The sequence below is a fragment of the Myotis nattereri genome (assembly GCF_964212035.1).
Source record: "Myotis nattereri genome assembly, chromosome: 4".
NCBI classification, from domain to species: Eukaryota; Metazoa; Chordata; class Mammalia; order Chiroptera; family Vespertilionidae; genus Myotis; species Myotis nattereri.
Genome location: NC_138079.1, coordinates 48,812,678 through 48,829,206, shown reverse-complemented (window position 1 = coordinate 48,829,206; position 16,529 = coordinate 48,812,678). Strand labels below are relative to the sequence as shown.

Sequence of the window (16,529 nt, the reverse complement as noted above, 5' to 3'; positions counted from 1 at the left end):
CATTGCAAATTTGGGTCATTGTGCATGAGTGACTCTAATGTAGCACTGAGATTGCCACGCGGCGCGGTGGATTCCTGATTCCCCGTGCTAATCCTGCACTCGGTGATTGTGTCAGGTGCAGTTCTGTATGCTCTAGCAGCTGGCTCATCCTCATCAATGCAAATAAGGCAACTCCTACAATCAGAGCCTCCTGAGTGTGAGGCCTGATTGCTGAGGGCAGGCGAAGGCACTACACAGACTCACTTTCAAATCACGCTAAGTGACAAGACAACTGCAGTGTCCCTCCAGTTCAAAATCAACCCTTTGAAAACAAAACAAGAAGAAGAGGATGGCTACAAAGGAGAGGAAAACCCGAGTGTTTGGGAAATGGACTTGCTTAGAGGGGCTTTATTTAGATACAGAGATCATGTAAAATGCATTTCAACAAATAATTCTTTAGCTCCCAGCCTGTGCAAGATACTTTGTTTTAAGGGCTGGAGGGGATGCGAAGGTGAGGGAGAGACAGTCCTCCCTTCAAGGAACCCTACCATTGGATTGCAGGAAATTGTAAAGATTAAGATAATAACAGAATTTTTATTATTTGGCACAGCCACCAAAATCTTAAATAAAAACCATAAAACATAGTTTACAGGAACTATTTAGAGATGACACAATAGTATTCATTCATAGCAAAACTTTGGAAGCTTCGGGTTCAAATCCCAGCTTTGCCATTTATTTGCTCCGGTTAGTTCACCTCCCCAGCCATCCTCTGCAAGAGGGTGGTGGCACAAGGGCCTGTCTCACAGAGACCTTAGAAGAATGGAACTGGGATTTCACATATAACACACTTGCCACAGTGCTTGGCCCATAGTAATGCTGAATAATGCGAGCTGTGATCGGTATTATTTCCTCCTGAACATACAAACAAGGGGGAAGGAGGTACACAGAAATAACAACATGCCACAGTCTGAAAGGCTTTTATTTGCTCTGTTTCTAAATTCCCATTTTATGTGTAAAGGAAGGGAAATTCTGTGAACGTGAGAAAGCCCTGCCTCTCTCAGTGGTGCCTGGACAACCCTAGCAACTTGGAACATGAAGGCAAGAACAAGAAATCCCTGTGCTTTTCCTTTTCTTCTTTTCCAAACACGTGTGCAGACTTCCCCTGCATTTCAGTCCCACCCTCTTTATTTTACTGCCTAATCTATAAAGGAGGATTAACAGCAGCACGCTGCTTTGGCACAGAGCAGATTCTGGGTGAGGACCTTTAGGTAGAGTTTAATGAATACAATTTTCTAGGACTGTGAGTGCATATTTTTAGCTACATGCTGGGCTCCAGCATTGGCTCTTGAGACAGATGAACAGACCCTTTGATCAGACTTGGGTGTTGCTCCGAGAAGACCCTTTTTCAGAAAGTAGTTGGGGGGAAATGTCTTCTATTTCTCTTATTCTTAATGACACTTCAAAGACTTAGATTCCAGATAACTGGTCCCAATAAGTCACTTTACAACACTGACATACACCATTGTGGGAAACAAAGGTACTCCTGGCAGGATCGGACCTGCTTTCTCACCAAAGACGATGGCTGGTGCTCCAGTGGGCGCCCGCCATCCACGTCCCTTGGAGAGCAGGCTAGAGGTAGTTAACCTTCCTGGGGGAGGCTTGGCCTAGACAACATCATAGACACCATATCCCCCCTGGAGTTACCAAACAATAAAACTGCTTCCTTTGCCAAACACAAAGAATGGTCTGGAGTTGGATATTAGCAAAACAGCAAACCACATAAAGAAGAATGAGAGGGAGGGACAGGGGAAGGGAGTGAGAAGGAAGAAAAGGAGAAAAGAAGGAAGGATGGAAGACAGGAAGGAAAATCAGGCGAAGAGAAAGCTTCCAACAAGAACTCTTTTCTGTTTCAGTTTGCCAGGGAGAGAGCAGCCAGCCAGCCTTGTGTTGATTTTAGCCGGTGCCATGACAAGGCTGGGGAGGGGGCAAAGAAGGGTTTTGATGTAATGCCAACCAGGTCACAGATGAGGCGCCAGCTCTTGTGGAAACTGCTGAAATTCTAAGGCCCTGGCATTGGGAGAGGGTGAGCGAGATGGTGAGTGATCTGATCTCTTACGTTCCTGTCCGGGACCCTCTCCTTCTCTTTCTAATAGGATTCACAGACATTTCCCTGAGCAGAAATCAAAATGTGCCACATCATCTGAGACAGTCAATGTGTTCACAATGCCCACATTCTTCCAGTATGGATGCAGCACTATTCAAAAAACAAAACAAAAACAAAAACAAAAAAAAACAGAGCTTCATTTCCAGAGATACCATGCAGTGGAGAGGTAAACATTTATCTTCATAATCCTACACTCCTTTCAGGCCGCTTAATTTTTCCCTGTGATTTCCCCCTCCTCTTTCCCTCCACCCACAAGCTCAGCTTCAAAACATCTAGTACAAAAAAAGGCATGACCTCCCCAGAGGATTGGGGTCTCGGTGATCCTGATGATGCAACGTGTGCTCTCCATTATGCCTGGGAGCTCCCTGGACATGTTGTGCATCCTGCCTCACAGCTTTGCTGCCCTGTGGCATCACTTACAGATCTTCCTCCAGCACCTGCGAAGGCCACCTCCACCTCCTCCCGCCTCATCCCAAGTGATGAGGACGCCTTCCCCACCCCCCACCCCCCAGCCCACTCCACCCCCGCACTTTGCTTTTACTGTTGTTATTGCTATTATCATTCTCTCCTCCAGCACAGCCCTCTGCGGCTTCTCCTCGGGGAGGCATTAGGTTGCCTCCCTTTGTGCTGCCTTAAAACTGCTGGTCCTCCTCCAGCTCCCTGTGAACGCAAGGGCCCGGGTCATCTTTGGAACGATGAATGCAAGGATTTACAGTGGGATTCCAACTTCACATTGTTGGCATTCCTAAAAATCTCATGCATTCCCCCCCCCCTCCTTTCTTCTCATGGAGACCCCATAAGATAGCAGCAATTAGATGTTCTGAAATGAATAGAAACAATAGCTACTGATATGGCCCATTCTTAAGATTTGAATAGTAGACATTTAGCAAGCAGAATAGAGTCTCCATCGTTTTTCCTTTTTCTTACCATTTGTATAGTCAGTATACAGGTAGAGATAGTTTTTTGTTTTGTTTTTAGTGGGCTGTTGACAGTATTTTCTGTAATTACGTATTTTTCCATTGATATCTGTTAAGTGTCTATTTAACCATATGTTCTCTGTGATCATGGTGTCAAAATATAATAAATTGGTCTGTTCTACCATTTCCCTTTCCTACCTGTTAAAATCCTACCCATTTTGCAGGATCCAGCTCACACCCTATCTCTACCAGGAAATTGTCCCAGATCCCTCCTGGAGAATTCTTCTCCCTCCCTTGTGGCTCCTAGTGGAGGGGTTTATGCCTCTGCTCTGACTGGAATTGGCTTTTTAATCTAGTTATTGTTGATGTCTGTCTGCACAACAAGACCATGAGGCCTGGAGGACAAAAAACATATGTCCTCCTTTCTGGACCCTCTGCTACTCCCAGGAGAGTGCCTGGCGTGGCGGAGAGGCTCTGTCGCCTGAGGATGACGTATGGATGACCACCTGGCCTTCTTCAGGCCAGAGAAAAGCCCACCGGGCCCTGTTTGGGGTCCCTCTGGAGGAGGGGATATCCACTCACTCTTGGCCCACTTCTCCCACCCCATTTTCACTTACACTTGACAACGGTTTTGAGGCTTCCCTACATTAGGATTTTTAATATTTTTTCATCTAAATGCTCATCTTTAGTAAATACATAACTAGATGGATTGTGAAGTGAGAGAATTAAAAAGTGCTATCTTATATCTGAATGAATAAATCATTTATATTAGCTCTTCTGTTCCTAGGCTGGCCCGGAATTGGCAACAAATCCCAAGGCATCAGTACTCTCTGACATGGCGTATTCATTTATTTGTTTTTTGTTTTTATTTTTAGCGCTCTGACAAGTTGTGTACTGGGAGCCAAATGTCAATTAGCATGGGCCTGAAAAGGAGTTGCTGAGTTACATGTGTCTGTGTTTAGCTTCCCATTCATCCTGACTTTTTTGGCTTTTATTTGCACAAGGTTTTATCTTCAAAGACTCACCATCAGCACCATCACAACAGAAATTCCTACTTAAAATATTAACATTTTCTTAAAATCACACCTTGTTGGCAACCCTATCACTTCAGTATTGAATTTTTTCTCCTGATAAGGCAAATGACACTTTAGCCTTAGTTAATGTAAAACAGGAAGGTGTTAATCTCATTTTCAACATGTCAGCTCTTCCAGGTAGGGTATTAATACGCAAGATCCCCTGCTGGCAGACTCAACAGAATCTTTCTGGCTGTGAAGTGAAGTCCAAACCTGGTAATTTTTGCTTTCCTTTATTGTATGTGCTCAGGTCTGCTTCATTCATTGAAAAAGATATATCAGTAGCGAAATGCATAAAAAGAAACAAAGAGACGTTTGCAAACTATTAACTCTGTGCTCAGACACTGTGATAGGTTTGTTTTAATATTCACACACTACAAACATTTGGGTATGTTTGACAATAAGTAGCAACAAGGTAAGGCATGTTTAAAAGACACTCTAAGAGCTATAATTTTGCACCAGAGAACTCCAGTCTAATGTCACTATTTGCTTTGTTTAATTTACTTTACTTAAAACAATAATTGTAAAGAATTAAACAAGAAAAAACTATGGACTACATTGCATGCAGTTTTACAGAATTCCATATCCCATAGGAAAAATTAATATTCTTGAAGTAATGTGAGAATCAAACTTTTTATTTTCTTCAGCATATAGAGATGAAAGAAAACAAGTTTCCATGGTATTAAATTGTATGGTCAGTGTCTAGGAAATTTGTTTCCTACAGAAATTGGTAAAAGAGTTTGGGATTTGTCCTACTTTATTCCTGCAAACATTAAGGAGAACTGTTTAAGTGCCATTTCAAAAGAGGTCAGAGTGAGCAAAAACAAAATCAGTCACTATAGTGAATATAAAGAATATTAAAATTAAGCTTTCTTATTTGTAAATATGATTAATAGATTTTAAAGAAAATGTCATATGGTTCCAATTTAAGGAAGAATAGAATTGACATTTTAATCTCACAGAGAAATGGGGTTTTACGTATTTTTTTAATCATACATAAATAGATTATAGATATTGATGGGCTATTAGTTTATTTGAACTAAAAGTATGATAGAAGCAGAAAGAATAAAATGGGATGCCCACAAAGGCAGTAAACTAACCTTGGACAAGTAAAAGGGCTGTGGTGGAAACAGCTTGATAGGCAAGGCCCTGGAGGTGAGTCGAGGAGAGATTTGAGAGAAGAGATAGTGATGATGACACTTGGGAAGTTAGTTCTTGAACACATTCTCCCACTTGCTAGTCACATGTTCCTGTGTTGTGGCTGGGACAAGCGTTACCATTCCCACTTGCAGATGAAGAAACACAGTGCAGAGAAACCAAGACTTCTCTGAGCCAGGCCTGGGATTCTCGTTCTTCCTTTTTTGAGTTTAGGATGGGGACTTGAAAACTGAAAGGAAGGTAAAAAAGGTGAACCAAAGAGATGTGAAACAAAGAAGGGAGAGTTACTGAGGAATTTCGAGCTGTCAAATTTACCTAGAAATATAAGGCAGAGAAAAAGTGAGGTGGTAAGATTTTTTCCCTCTTATTCCTGCCCAAGTTAATAACATGCACAGTACCTCTTTGTATTCACCTTCTGTCTGTACATATTTCCCCACACACTATTCTTTAGTTACATAATTCATTTTCTTGCCCACTGGGTTAATGCTTTATCACGTTACCAGTTTCTTTTTGTAATAGCTTTTTTACTCTTTGCCAGTGAAAGTGGACCCCAAGAAGAAGAAGTTGATAAAGGAAGAAGAAAGTGGGCAGGAGAGGCCTGGTAAGCAGGATCCTTATTAGAGCTACGTCTGGATTGTTCCATTTCCCCAGCGGGAATTTTTTTTGCATTGCCCCATAAGCATGAGGCCATGTTATTTGCTGTGTTTAGCTTTTACCTGGAACATGGGTGGACTCACTTAAAATATAATAGGATTAGCCCTAACTGGTTTGGCTCAGTGGATAGAGCGTCAGCCTGCGGACTCAAGGGTCCCAGGTTCGATTCTGGTCAAGGGCATGTACCTTGGCTGCGGGCACGTCCCCGGTAGGGAGTGTGCAGGAGTCAGCTGTTTGATGTTTCTCTCTCATCGATGTTTCTAACTCTCTATCCCTCTCCCTTCTTCTCTGTGAAATATTAATAAAATATATTTAAATATATATATATACATATATATATATATATATAATAGGATTAAATATTAGCATTGTTCAACACAACCATATAACAGATATTTTATATATGGCATGTTAAATCTCCTGGAAATGTAACAGTATAACCGGTATAATTTGTATCATTGACATTTTGATTTTCTTTGAAAACAACTTAGTACAACTTTAATTGAAGATCTTAAACCTCAAGGGTTAAAAGGTTTAGTATAAGATGTGGAAATAGTGGGAGAAAATAACTTACCAAAGCTGTTAAATAACTTGCATGGAATCACACAACTGGCTGAGCCTAAATGAGAAATTTGGACTTTTATTCTAGACTCTGCATCCTGCACATTGCCTCTGAACTTCAACTCAGTTAATGTTATGTGCTACAGAGAATTGCACTGACATTCTCCACTCATGAGCTTTTCTTTAAAAAAAATAAAAATAGGATATGTCCCAAACAGTTCTAGAAAGAAAAACAAAAAACACAAAAAACAAAAAAAAACAGAACACCATTTGGAGGAAGAGAAATTTCTAAGTGAAAATAATCCCAAAAACCAAAACAAAGAACCCTACCATGCATTTGTTATGAAACAACATAGATGAGGCTTTTGCAATACTAGTAAGCAATTGTGGGGCGGGGGCTGGTCTTATTTCTCTGCCTATCAAAATGAACAAGAATGTAAGTAATCATAGAAAATAAGCACACTAAGATAGCTGCCTTACTCAAAGCTGCCATTTCCAAATATTCTGCCAGTCAATCAACAAATGTCGAGTGTTCATTTCCTGTCAGGCACTATGTTAGAGACCTGAGAGGAAGCAAAACAGACATAATCCCCATCCTATTGAATGAACTAATTTGGATAACTGTCCTACTTTCAAAATGTAAGCATCATACTTACCAGCTCTTCATATTTTAGTATGAATTACTTCCGTTGAATATCAACTTTCTTGGCTCTTTGTTCTAGGACAGTGATTCTCAACCTTCCTAATGCCATGATCCTTTAATACAGTTCCTCATGTTGTGGTGACCCCCAACCATAAAATTATTTTCGTTGCTACTTCATAACTGTAATTTTGCTACTGTTATGAATCGTAATGTAAATATCTGATATGCAGGATATATTTTCATTGTTACAAATTGATCATAATTAAAGCATAGTGATTAATCACGAAAACAATATGTAATTATATATGTGTTTTCCGATGGTCTTAGGCGACCCCTGAGAAAGGGTCGTTGGACCCCAAAGGGGGCGCGACCCACAGGTTGGCGATCCACAGGTTGAGAACCACTGTTCTAGGAGGATATCAATTAGCAATAGCTCAGTTTTATTGTTTATGGTGAGGATTCGGGGCAGTAAACAGAAGAAGAACAATAAAAAGTGAGATCATTTTAGAGCACGAGGAATTTTGAGAGGGCCTACCAGCACGTGATGCCAGAGTAGAAAGTTTGCAGTTACTTTAGGGCTCTGGATATCTAGAGACAAGTAGGTAGAAGGGTGGCAAGGGGAAGCTTTGCCTCCTTTTGCCCAAGGATTTTGGTGGCAATTTCTTGACCCAGGAATCTGTGACCTTAGAAACTTTATTAAAGAAGTCTGCATATTGTCAGCCTTGAGTGATATCTACAAAATGTCATCTTTTAGTCATCTTTCATGAGTGGTAGTTCTAGCCCCTGAAAATTAAAAAGGAAGACTGTTGTATGTTTGTATACTGACTATGCCATAAGCCAGATCATCGATATTTGAGGTAGGTTTAGAACAGTTTTCTTGACATTTTCCTACCAAAGTACCCCCTAACTGGTAGTAGAGGAGGATGTTTAGATGGCAAAACCCCATCAACAGAATTACACCAATGGAGGCAGGGAGCAGGACTGTTGAGAGTAACCCAAAACAGCAAGTCTGAAATGTCTTTAAAATATTATGCTGTTTTCCTTGAAAACTTAAGATATTGTTATATACTACCTCATAACAGGCCCATGTTTGTTTTACAAGAAAATATTGCTTTAAATTACTTGTTGTTGGTAATTGACTCTCTGGGAAGTAATGTCACAATTACCGTGTTGGTCTCAGTCTGCCTGCACATGCCTGAACATGTGGGTATGAACGTCCATCGTGTTTCACTGAAGAGGGTATTAAATGTGAGGTTTTAGTTGTCTGAGAAGGCACAATGCCAGGATTTAGTTGAACTGAGAGCGCTATGAATTCATTTGTGAGGGTGATTCCTGTCTCAGGATTCCCGTAAGTTTCTAGGACCCCAAGTTTCCAAGAATTTCTCCATTATCTCTATCTGATTGCCTGTGATATGGGCTCAAATAGTCGGAATAGGTGAAAAGTATGGGGCCCAGGTAAAAAAAAAAAAAAAAAAAAAAAAAAAAAAACAGCATGCTGCCCTGGGCAGTTGTGGAAATGAGTCTGGGTACTTCCTATAGGGGCTGTGAATAGAGTGTTGCCAGCCCAAGCCTCCTCTTCTACTACCTGACAAAGCAGGCTGGGTGTGAGACAGTAGGGAGTCGATCCAACTCTGCCATTATTTAGGTTCCTTCATCCCATCAATATATATTGAGTCTGTGGCAAACATCGTTTTGAGATTCTGGGGATATAACAGTGAAGACAGACAAAATCATGGTGGTAGGCAGAATATTAGTCACCAAAGATATCCATGCCCTACTTTGATAATTTACAGAGGGACTTTGAAGATTAAGAATATGAACCTTGAAATGGGAGATTAATCAGGATGATCTAGGAGTCCTTAAAAAATCTGAGTACCTTTCTAGGTTGAGACAGGATAGGACAGATTTGGAACATAAGATGGGACAATGCTCAGTCCACCAAGCCACACCGGCCAGGCTCCCCACTGGTTTTTACAGCCAGAAGTTATGGGGACTTTTCTTCCTGGCACTGGAACCCTGGTCTAGGGGGCTTGGTGTGGGGCTGGGACCCCTCACTCCTCAGGGGGGATCTCCACAGCTGAGATATTTCTCCTGATTTTTATCCACCACCCTGTTCTTTGTCTCTGCCCCTCCTACCAGTCTCAGTGTGGCTTCTTTAAATTTCTAGTTTGTAGGACTTCCATTCAGCTAGATTTCAGGTGGTTCTGAACGTTGGTTGTTCTGTAGTTTAGTTGTAGTTTTTATGTCAGATAGTTATATGTTATAAATAAAATGAAAGATAGAACCATAGGCTGCAGGTATGGAGTGGGCAGGAAAGGCTTCTCTGAGGAGATGGCGTTACTTAGAAACAGAATACACTATTGGGACACGTGGCTCAGGGAAATGAATTTCATAAGGGTTCTTAAAAAGGAAAACAAATATTGCAAGGGCATCTTTGCCAAGGTTAGAAATGCTAAGAGAGTCTAACAGATGTTAAAATGTTCAGAGAAATAAAGATTTTTAAATGCCGATTGTGATCATCTTTTTGGCGATGTTCTCAGCCGAAACTTGCCAAGTACACATGACTACATCTTTAGATAATTCCTTACATTATGAGCATTTTTTTCCAACCACGAATTGGCTTAAATATTATTTTGGATAGTTGCTTTGTGAACAAGTACAGAAAAGAAAAAAGAAGACAAAAGCAATGTTGGTTCTTCATCACTTTGTCAGAGCTCTTCTGGTTTGATGGACTAGACTGTCAACAATGGAATAAAGCCAGGGCTAACAGAAACCTCAGCTTCAAGCAACAGTATTCCAAAATAATCTATCTGCAGGTGGAAGTCGCTGATCTTATGTGAGCATGAAAAATTAATTATCAATGAAAAGGCATTTACTTCTTTCACAATCCGTATGTTTATTGACAAATAAATGTTCTTTATCTCCCCAGAGGAAAAAACCATTCTCTAAAATTGTTTAATCAATTTATTGACCTGAGTCAAAGCTTGAGGCGGGGGTGTGTGAATAAATGTACTTTCTTAGATAGATCCAAGAAAAGTTAAGCAGGTAGGTATTTGGTATGTCTGTTGTTCAATAGAGCAATTATCTGGAACCATATTTTTTCCCCAGTAAAACATAAACAGACTTACTGGTAAATATGGCAAATTAAATATATACATCTACTTTTACTTTCTTCTCAAATATCAGAAATAGCAGTAAGATATATTTTTGGGAAGCACAAACCAACAAAGATAGAGAGAACAGAAGAGCAGAACAAAACAAACAAATAAGCAAGCAAACAAGCAACCTAGATAAGTGAATGAGTGTTAAAGAGAACTAATAGACATGAGAATACAAATCCTGCAGCCAGCAGAGGGGAAAGCTAGGGACTAACTCTCTTTTACAGCAGAGATGGGTGGCACTAGATGTCTCTGGAAATGGGGGTGGGGGTAAAATAAGGGGGTATGCTGAAAGTGTTAAAAGCAATCAGATCCATGAAAGACATTCACAACTCCAAGCACCCAAGCAGCCATCACCATTCTCTCCTTTCTCATCCAATACCCCCAACCCTGGCAGAGGACTGGAGTCCCAGTGTGTGAGGAAGGTGAAATAGAGGGCCTCTTGGCTGGATGGGAGCTGAAGGTGAGGAGAGGTTACTGAAAGCTGGGGAAATAAGTAGGAATATGCATGCTAAATGCTGAAAACCGTAGCCTTCTTTACCTACACTCCTTCCAATATAGTAGTTGACAGACTTTTACCAGTGGCCAGGATACTGGAAGATCCTTCCCTTTACAGTCTGTCCAGCTCAAAAGAAAAACTTTAAAGATACTGACATTGGAGGTTCCCCAAATGAATAGGAGGCCAGATCACCCTGAAATAAACTGTTGGATAAGCCACTTTCCTACTTCCAGCCCAACATACACACACACACACACACACACACACACACACACACACACTTATTATCTTTATTTGCTGAGATAAATCTTCAACCTGAAAGATAAAGAGACTAAAATGAAGCTACATATGTAAGCAATTTGGAGGAAACACATGTCCAACATAGAGAAGAAAAAATTCTCAAAATAAAACATCAATCACGTTAATATCCTCAGAGGGTAAAAAAGATATTGCAACTATGAAACAGGAATAGGATGCAGTAACAAATTAGAAATTCAAAGGACACATAAGCTATCAGAATTTAAAAATATATACAGGGGTAGGCAAAAGTAGGTTTACAGTTGGTTGTATGGAAAAATACATAATACTAGAGGTCTGGTGCACAAAAATTTATGCACTGGGGGGGGCGGGGGGTCGTCGTCCTTCAGCCCGGCCTGTGCCCTCTTGCAGTCTGGGACCCCTCAGGGGATGACCACCTGCTGGCTTACGCCCGCTCCCCAGGGGATTGGGCCTAAGATGGCAATCAGACATCCCTCTGGCAGCCCGGCAGCCCTCGGGCGATGTCCACTTGCCAGCGGAGAGCAGGCCTAAACTGCAGTCGGACATCCTTAGTGCTGCTGAGGAGGCAGGAGAGGCTTCCACCACCACCGCTGTACTGGCAGCCATCAGCCTGGCTTGTGGCTGAGCAGAACTCCTCCCATGTGAGAGCGCCCTGACCACCAGAGGGAAGCTCCTGCATTGAGCGTCTGCCCCCTGGTGGTCAGTGTGTGTCATAGTGACCAGTCATTCCCAGGCGTTCTGCTGTTAGGGTCAGTTTGCATATTACCCTTTTACTATATAGGATAGAGGCCTGGTGCACGAGTGGGGGCTGGCTGGTTTGCCCTGAAGGGTGTCCCGGATCAGGGTGGGGGTCCTGCTTGGGTCCCTGGCCAGCCTGGATGACGGGCTGATGGCTGTTTGCAGCTGGTCACACATCCTTCAGGGTGGGGGTCCCCACTGGGGTGCCTGGCCAGTCTGGGTGAGGGGCTGAGGGCCGTTTTCAGGCTGGCGGGCAACTGAAGCTCCCAGCCTCTTTTTTTTCTTTTTTTTATTCTGGGATTTATTTACCTTCTATGGTTGTCACTGGAGCTGAGAGCCAGCTTTAGCTCTGAGGCTTGGCTCCAGCTCTGAGATGTCAGCTGCTGAAAGCAGGTATCTGGGTTTGTTTGGCTTCTATAATTGCAACATTGTTTCTTAGACTGGAGCTCAGAGGCCGGCAGCGGCAGGCAGGGAACCTTGGCTTCCTCCATCACTGGAGCAAGCAAGCCTCCTGTTCGCTTCAGCTGCCTGGCTGCCGGCCGCCATCTTGGTTGGCAGTTAGTTTGCATATCGCCCTGATTAGACAATGGGATGCATGTTGGAGGTATGGTTAATTACCATGTTTGTCTATTATTAGATAGGATAAGGATAAATAATAATGCAAGAATAAACTCTCTGTCACATACAATTGTAGACCTACTTTTGCCCACCCCTGTATGTGATAGCAGAAAGGAAAACTAGATTAGAAAAACTAGAAGAAAATATTCCAAGGAAATTTCTCAGAAAGTTGAACAGAAAAATAGATGGGGGGAAAAAAATAACTAGCCCAGATAATTCAAAATCCAAATAAAACAGAGGATAAACAAACAACGACAAATGAGGGTAGGGAGAAATATATTAGTCTTCTACTGTTGCATAACAAAGTACCACAAATATGGCTCCTTAAGACAACATAGTACATTTATTATCCCACAATTTCCATGGCCCAGGAGTGCAGGCACCCTTAGCTGGGTCCCCTACTCAGGATCTCACAAGGTTGCAATGAAGGACTCAGCTAGGGCCAAGGTCTCTCCAGAAGCTCAGTGATCTCTTCAAAGTTCAAGCTTTTTTTTTCAGAATTCATGTCTTTATAGCTTTAAATTTCATGGAAGCTTCCTTTTTCAAGGCGAGAGAGAAAGAGAGAGAGAGAGAGAGAGAGAGAGAGATTTTTACAGCTAGATCCTCTTTTCAAAGGTTCACCTGCCAGGTCAGGCCCACCCCAGATAATCTCCTTTTTGCTTAACTTAAAGTCAACTGATTAGGGATCTACATTACTTTTTCAAAATCCCTTTGCCTTTGGTATATAAAGTGTGCTATTTCATCCCCTTTGCCATATTCTATTGGTTAGAAGCAAGTTAAAAGTTCTATCTACACTCAAGAGGAGGAGAATTCTATAAAGGCACGTGTACCATGGGTGGGAATCATAGAAGCGGCTTAAAATTCTGCCTACCACAGGAGGGGAGGGGATTACTAAGGATATATTATTAAACAATTATTCAGACCCAAAACACATGATTTTCCAGTTTGAAAGAACCCACTGAATGCCAGAAAATGATGAAGACAGACTCAAACCAGATTTTCAAAAAAATAAAATAAAAGTGTATACCACAGGAAGATCTGATAATCGTCCAGAGTGGGCAGGTCACAAAGAATCAGAGATGAAAATGGCACTGAATTTCTGTTATATATATATATATATATATATATATATATATATATATATATTTGATTTTTAACAGAGAGGAAGGGAGAGGGATAGAGAGCTAGAAACCAATGAGAGAGAAACATCAATCAGCTGCCCTCTGCACACCTCCCACTGGGGATATGCCCGCAATCAAGGCACATGCCCTTGACCAGAGTTGAACCCGGGACCCTTCATTCTGCAGGCCGACACTCTATCCACTGAGCCAAACCGGTCAGGGCATGCTGAATTTCTTAATAGCACTACTTACATCTCAAGGGTAATGGAGCAATACCTTCAAAATGATGGAGCAAAATGTTTTCTACATTTGAATTATATAATTAGAAAGCTCTTAGTTTATGTTCAGGATAGAATAAGGACATTTTCAGATATGTGAGCTCTCAATTATTTCCCATGTACCTTTTCTCAGAAGAATACCTGAGGATTTGCTCTATCAAAAAAGAAAGAATATTGAGAAAGAGAATATGGGAGAATTAGCCAAGAAATAAGGCAGTCACAAGATCATGATAAGGAAAGATCCAAAACAACCATAATGTTGGGCTGAGAAAGCAACACACCCAGAATGGGGAAAATTAGAAGGCTTCAAGAAAGATTTATCCTATAAGATAAAATTGAGAGTAGGGAATGAAATTGATCAAATACTCATCTTAACGTACTTGAGAGAAGCTTAAACAATTGACATAGAGTTGGGCTTGGCTTTGGGATGTCAGATGGAACTAAGAAAACAGCATAAAATTATCCGAAAGTCGTGTAGGAAAGGGTAAAGATCCTGATTCACTACATGGCCCCGCTATGAGTAATGATTACATGGCAATAATAATGTCAACACAAAATTGGGGTGTAAATATAATGGAGAAAAAGGGTATGGGAAGGCTGTGCATGAGTTATAGAGGCATGAGGAGGAAAGTGAGCTAGATCTTCAACTTCTATTGTGATAGATCTATAAAACTATGAAACAAGAAGCTATGTAGCATGCTATTTGGAGACATTGAGTTAAATATCAAAAGGTAGGCCAAAAATGGTGTAAGTACTTCTAGGAAAGAGGAAATAGAAAGGGAGAGAGAAGGCAGAAGACTGCCATTTCTATATGACAGGGCTTACAAATCTCTTTTACATTTTAAACTATGCATATATAACTGACAAAAATACAAAATAAATACAAACAGAAGTAATTAGACAAAGTAATTATAAAGCTGTTTTACTTTTCATGCTAGATTCATTGACTATTTAATTTCTTACATACGTTTATTATAATGTTCATCTTGTGTTTCAAAATCAAGTTTACCAGAACTTAAACATCAAATGAATATTTTCTTTCAAAGCTTTCCCCTTAAGTTAGACATTTAGTCCACAGTTGTTGCAAGTACCTGAAATATTTTTAGAACTGTTTAGAATATCAAAGCCTGTGGCAAACTTTTTAAAATAACTTCAAAGGTGCCAATCATGGGTTTAATATTTTGAAAGAACCAGAAATCATTGGGAATCACTTAGATTTGCATGGTCAAACTAGCTAAAACTATTTGGGGTAAATATCAAGGTATGAAAATAAACTAATACAACTTATTTTTGAATGACTTATAACTTAGCTGTTAAGGATATTTTAAAAGGGAAAAGGCTTTCAAAAGTATTTTGTTGTTGAAGTATAAGTATTACAACATGTGTATGAGGCTACATTTTTAGGAAGGTGCTTCCACAAAACCAAGGATATTCTTCATGAAACACAAAAAAACAAAAATGTATACTAGAGCCCAGCCGGCGTGGGTCAGTGGTTGAGCATCAACCTATAAACCAGGAGGTCACGGTTCAATTTCTGGTCAGGGCACATGCCTGGGTTGCAGGCTCCATCCCCAATGGGGAGCGTGCCCGAAGCAGCCAATCAATGATTCACTCTCATCATTGATGTTTCTATCTCTCCCTCTTCCTTCCTCTCTAAAATCAATAAACATATATTTTTTAAAATGTATACTAGACAACTGCAGAAGTGATTTTAGGAGGGAAATGCCAAGTGAGAAAATATTGCTGACATGTGGTAGGTGCTCCTCTCTCAGCCCCTGATATAACTGTGCTTTATTTTCTTCTCTCAATGAAAGGGATATGACTAGAAATAAATATATGCATTTGAATGGACTTCTTGACTTGATCCTAGATAAGTCATCTGCGACAAGTGGAGTAATTGTTGCCTTGTGAGCTCTGGTATTGCTGCATTGATGAATCCAAGCTTCCTTTCCTTTCTTCAATGATGAATGACATGGCTAATGTAAAGTCTTCCAATCTTTCTCAGAAATGATGAGCTGAAACTCACTTCTGCTACCCTCTGGTTTATTTTGATCACATTCTCAACTATGGGGACTTTGTGGGCATCTGGCATACTGGGTAAACTTTTCCAGGCTTGCCAGAATATTAGTGGGTATAGAGAAGACTGCTAGCTGTCTGCTGTTCTCCTTTTGTCTAGGGGCAAAAAGAAAGACTACACTTCCCATCCCATCCTGTAGATCGATTAGCTGGTGAAACATGAATGGAAGAAATTTGTACCATTTCCAGGCTGGACCCATGCTTCACCCTGTGCTTTCCCCTTGTGCCATCTGAGTGCAGATGATGAGGAGGCACTGGAGGATGGTGGAACCAGAAGTTGGAAAGAGATTGGGGTATTAAATGACTGCATTCAAGTGGTTCCCTTGTCAACCTGAGCAGCTTCCCTGGACTATTATATTTTTAAAAATGTATATTTTTAAAGCAAATTTGAGCATTTTTTAGCATATTCTTCAAGCAAATTTGAGTCTGTTTGTAGTATAGCCTAGTCTACACTGGCTTTTGACCTGGAATAAGAAAATGTCTGAATCTTGAGAGTATATACATATGAATATACACATACCTTTTAGAATCTTAGACCCTGAGTCCCCAAAACTACATTCTTTTTCTGGTCCAAAATTTTCACTTCCCTTCCCTCCCTATCCTAGAACTGAGG

General features: G+C 40.9%; 1 protein-coding gene across 1 annotated transcript in view; it reads left to right on the top strand.

The window, feature by feature from the left end:
• The first annotated feature begins 4,825 nt into the window (after nt 1–4,825).
• The window catches only part of TMEM161B (transmembrane protein 161B), a 128,756-nt gene continuing 117,052 nt past the window's right edge, over nt 4,826–16,529 (top strand). Inside the window, exon 1 of the mRNA XM_081089016.1 lies at nt 4,826–5,892. The gene's annotated coding sequence lies outside the window, so the exon portion shown is untranslated. The remainder of the gene's footprint in view (nt 5,893–16,529) is intronic.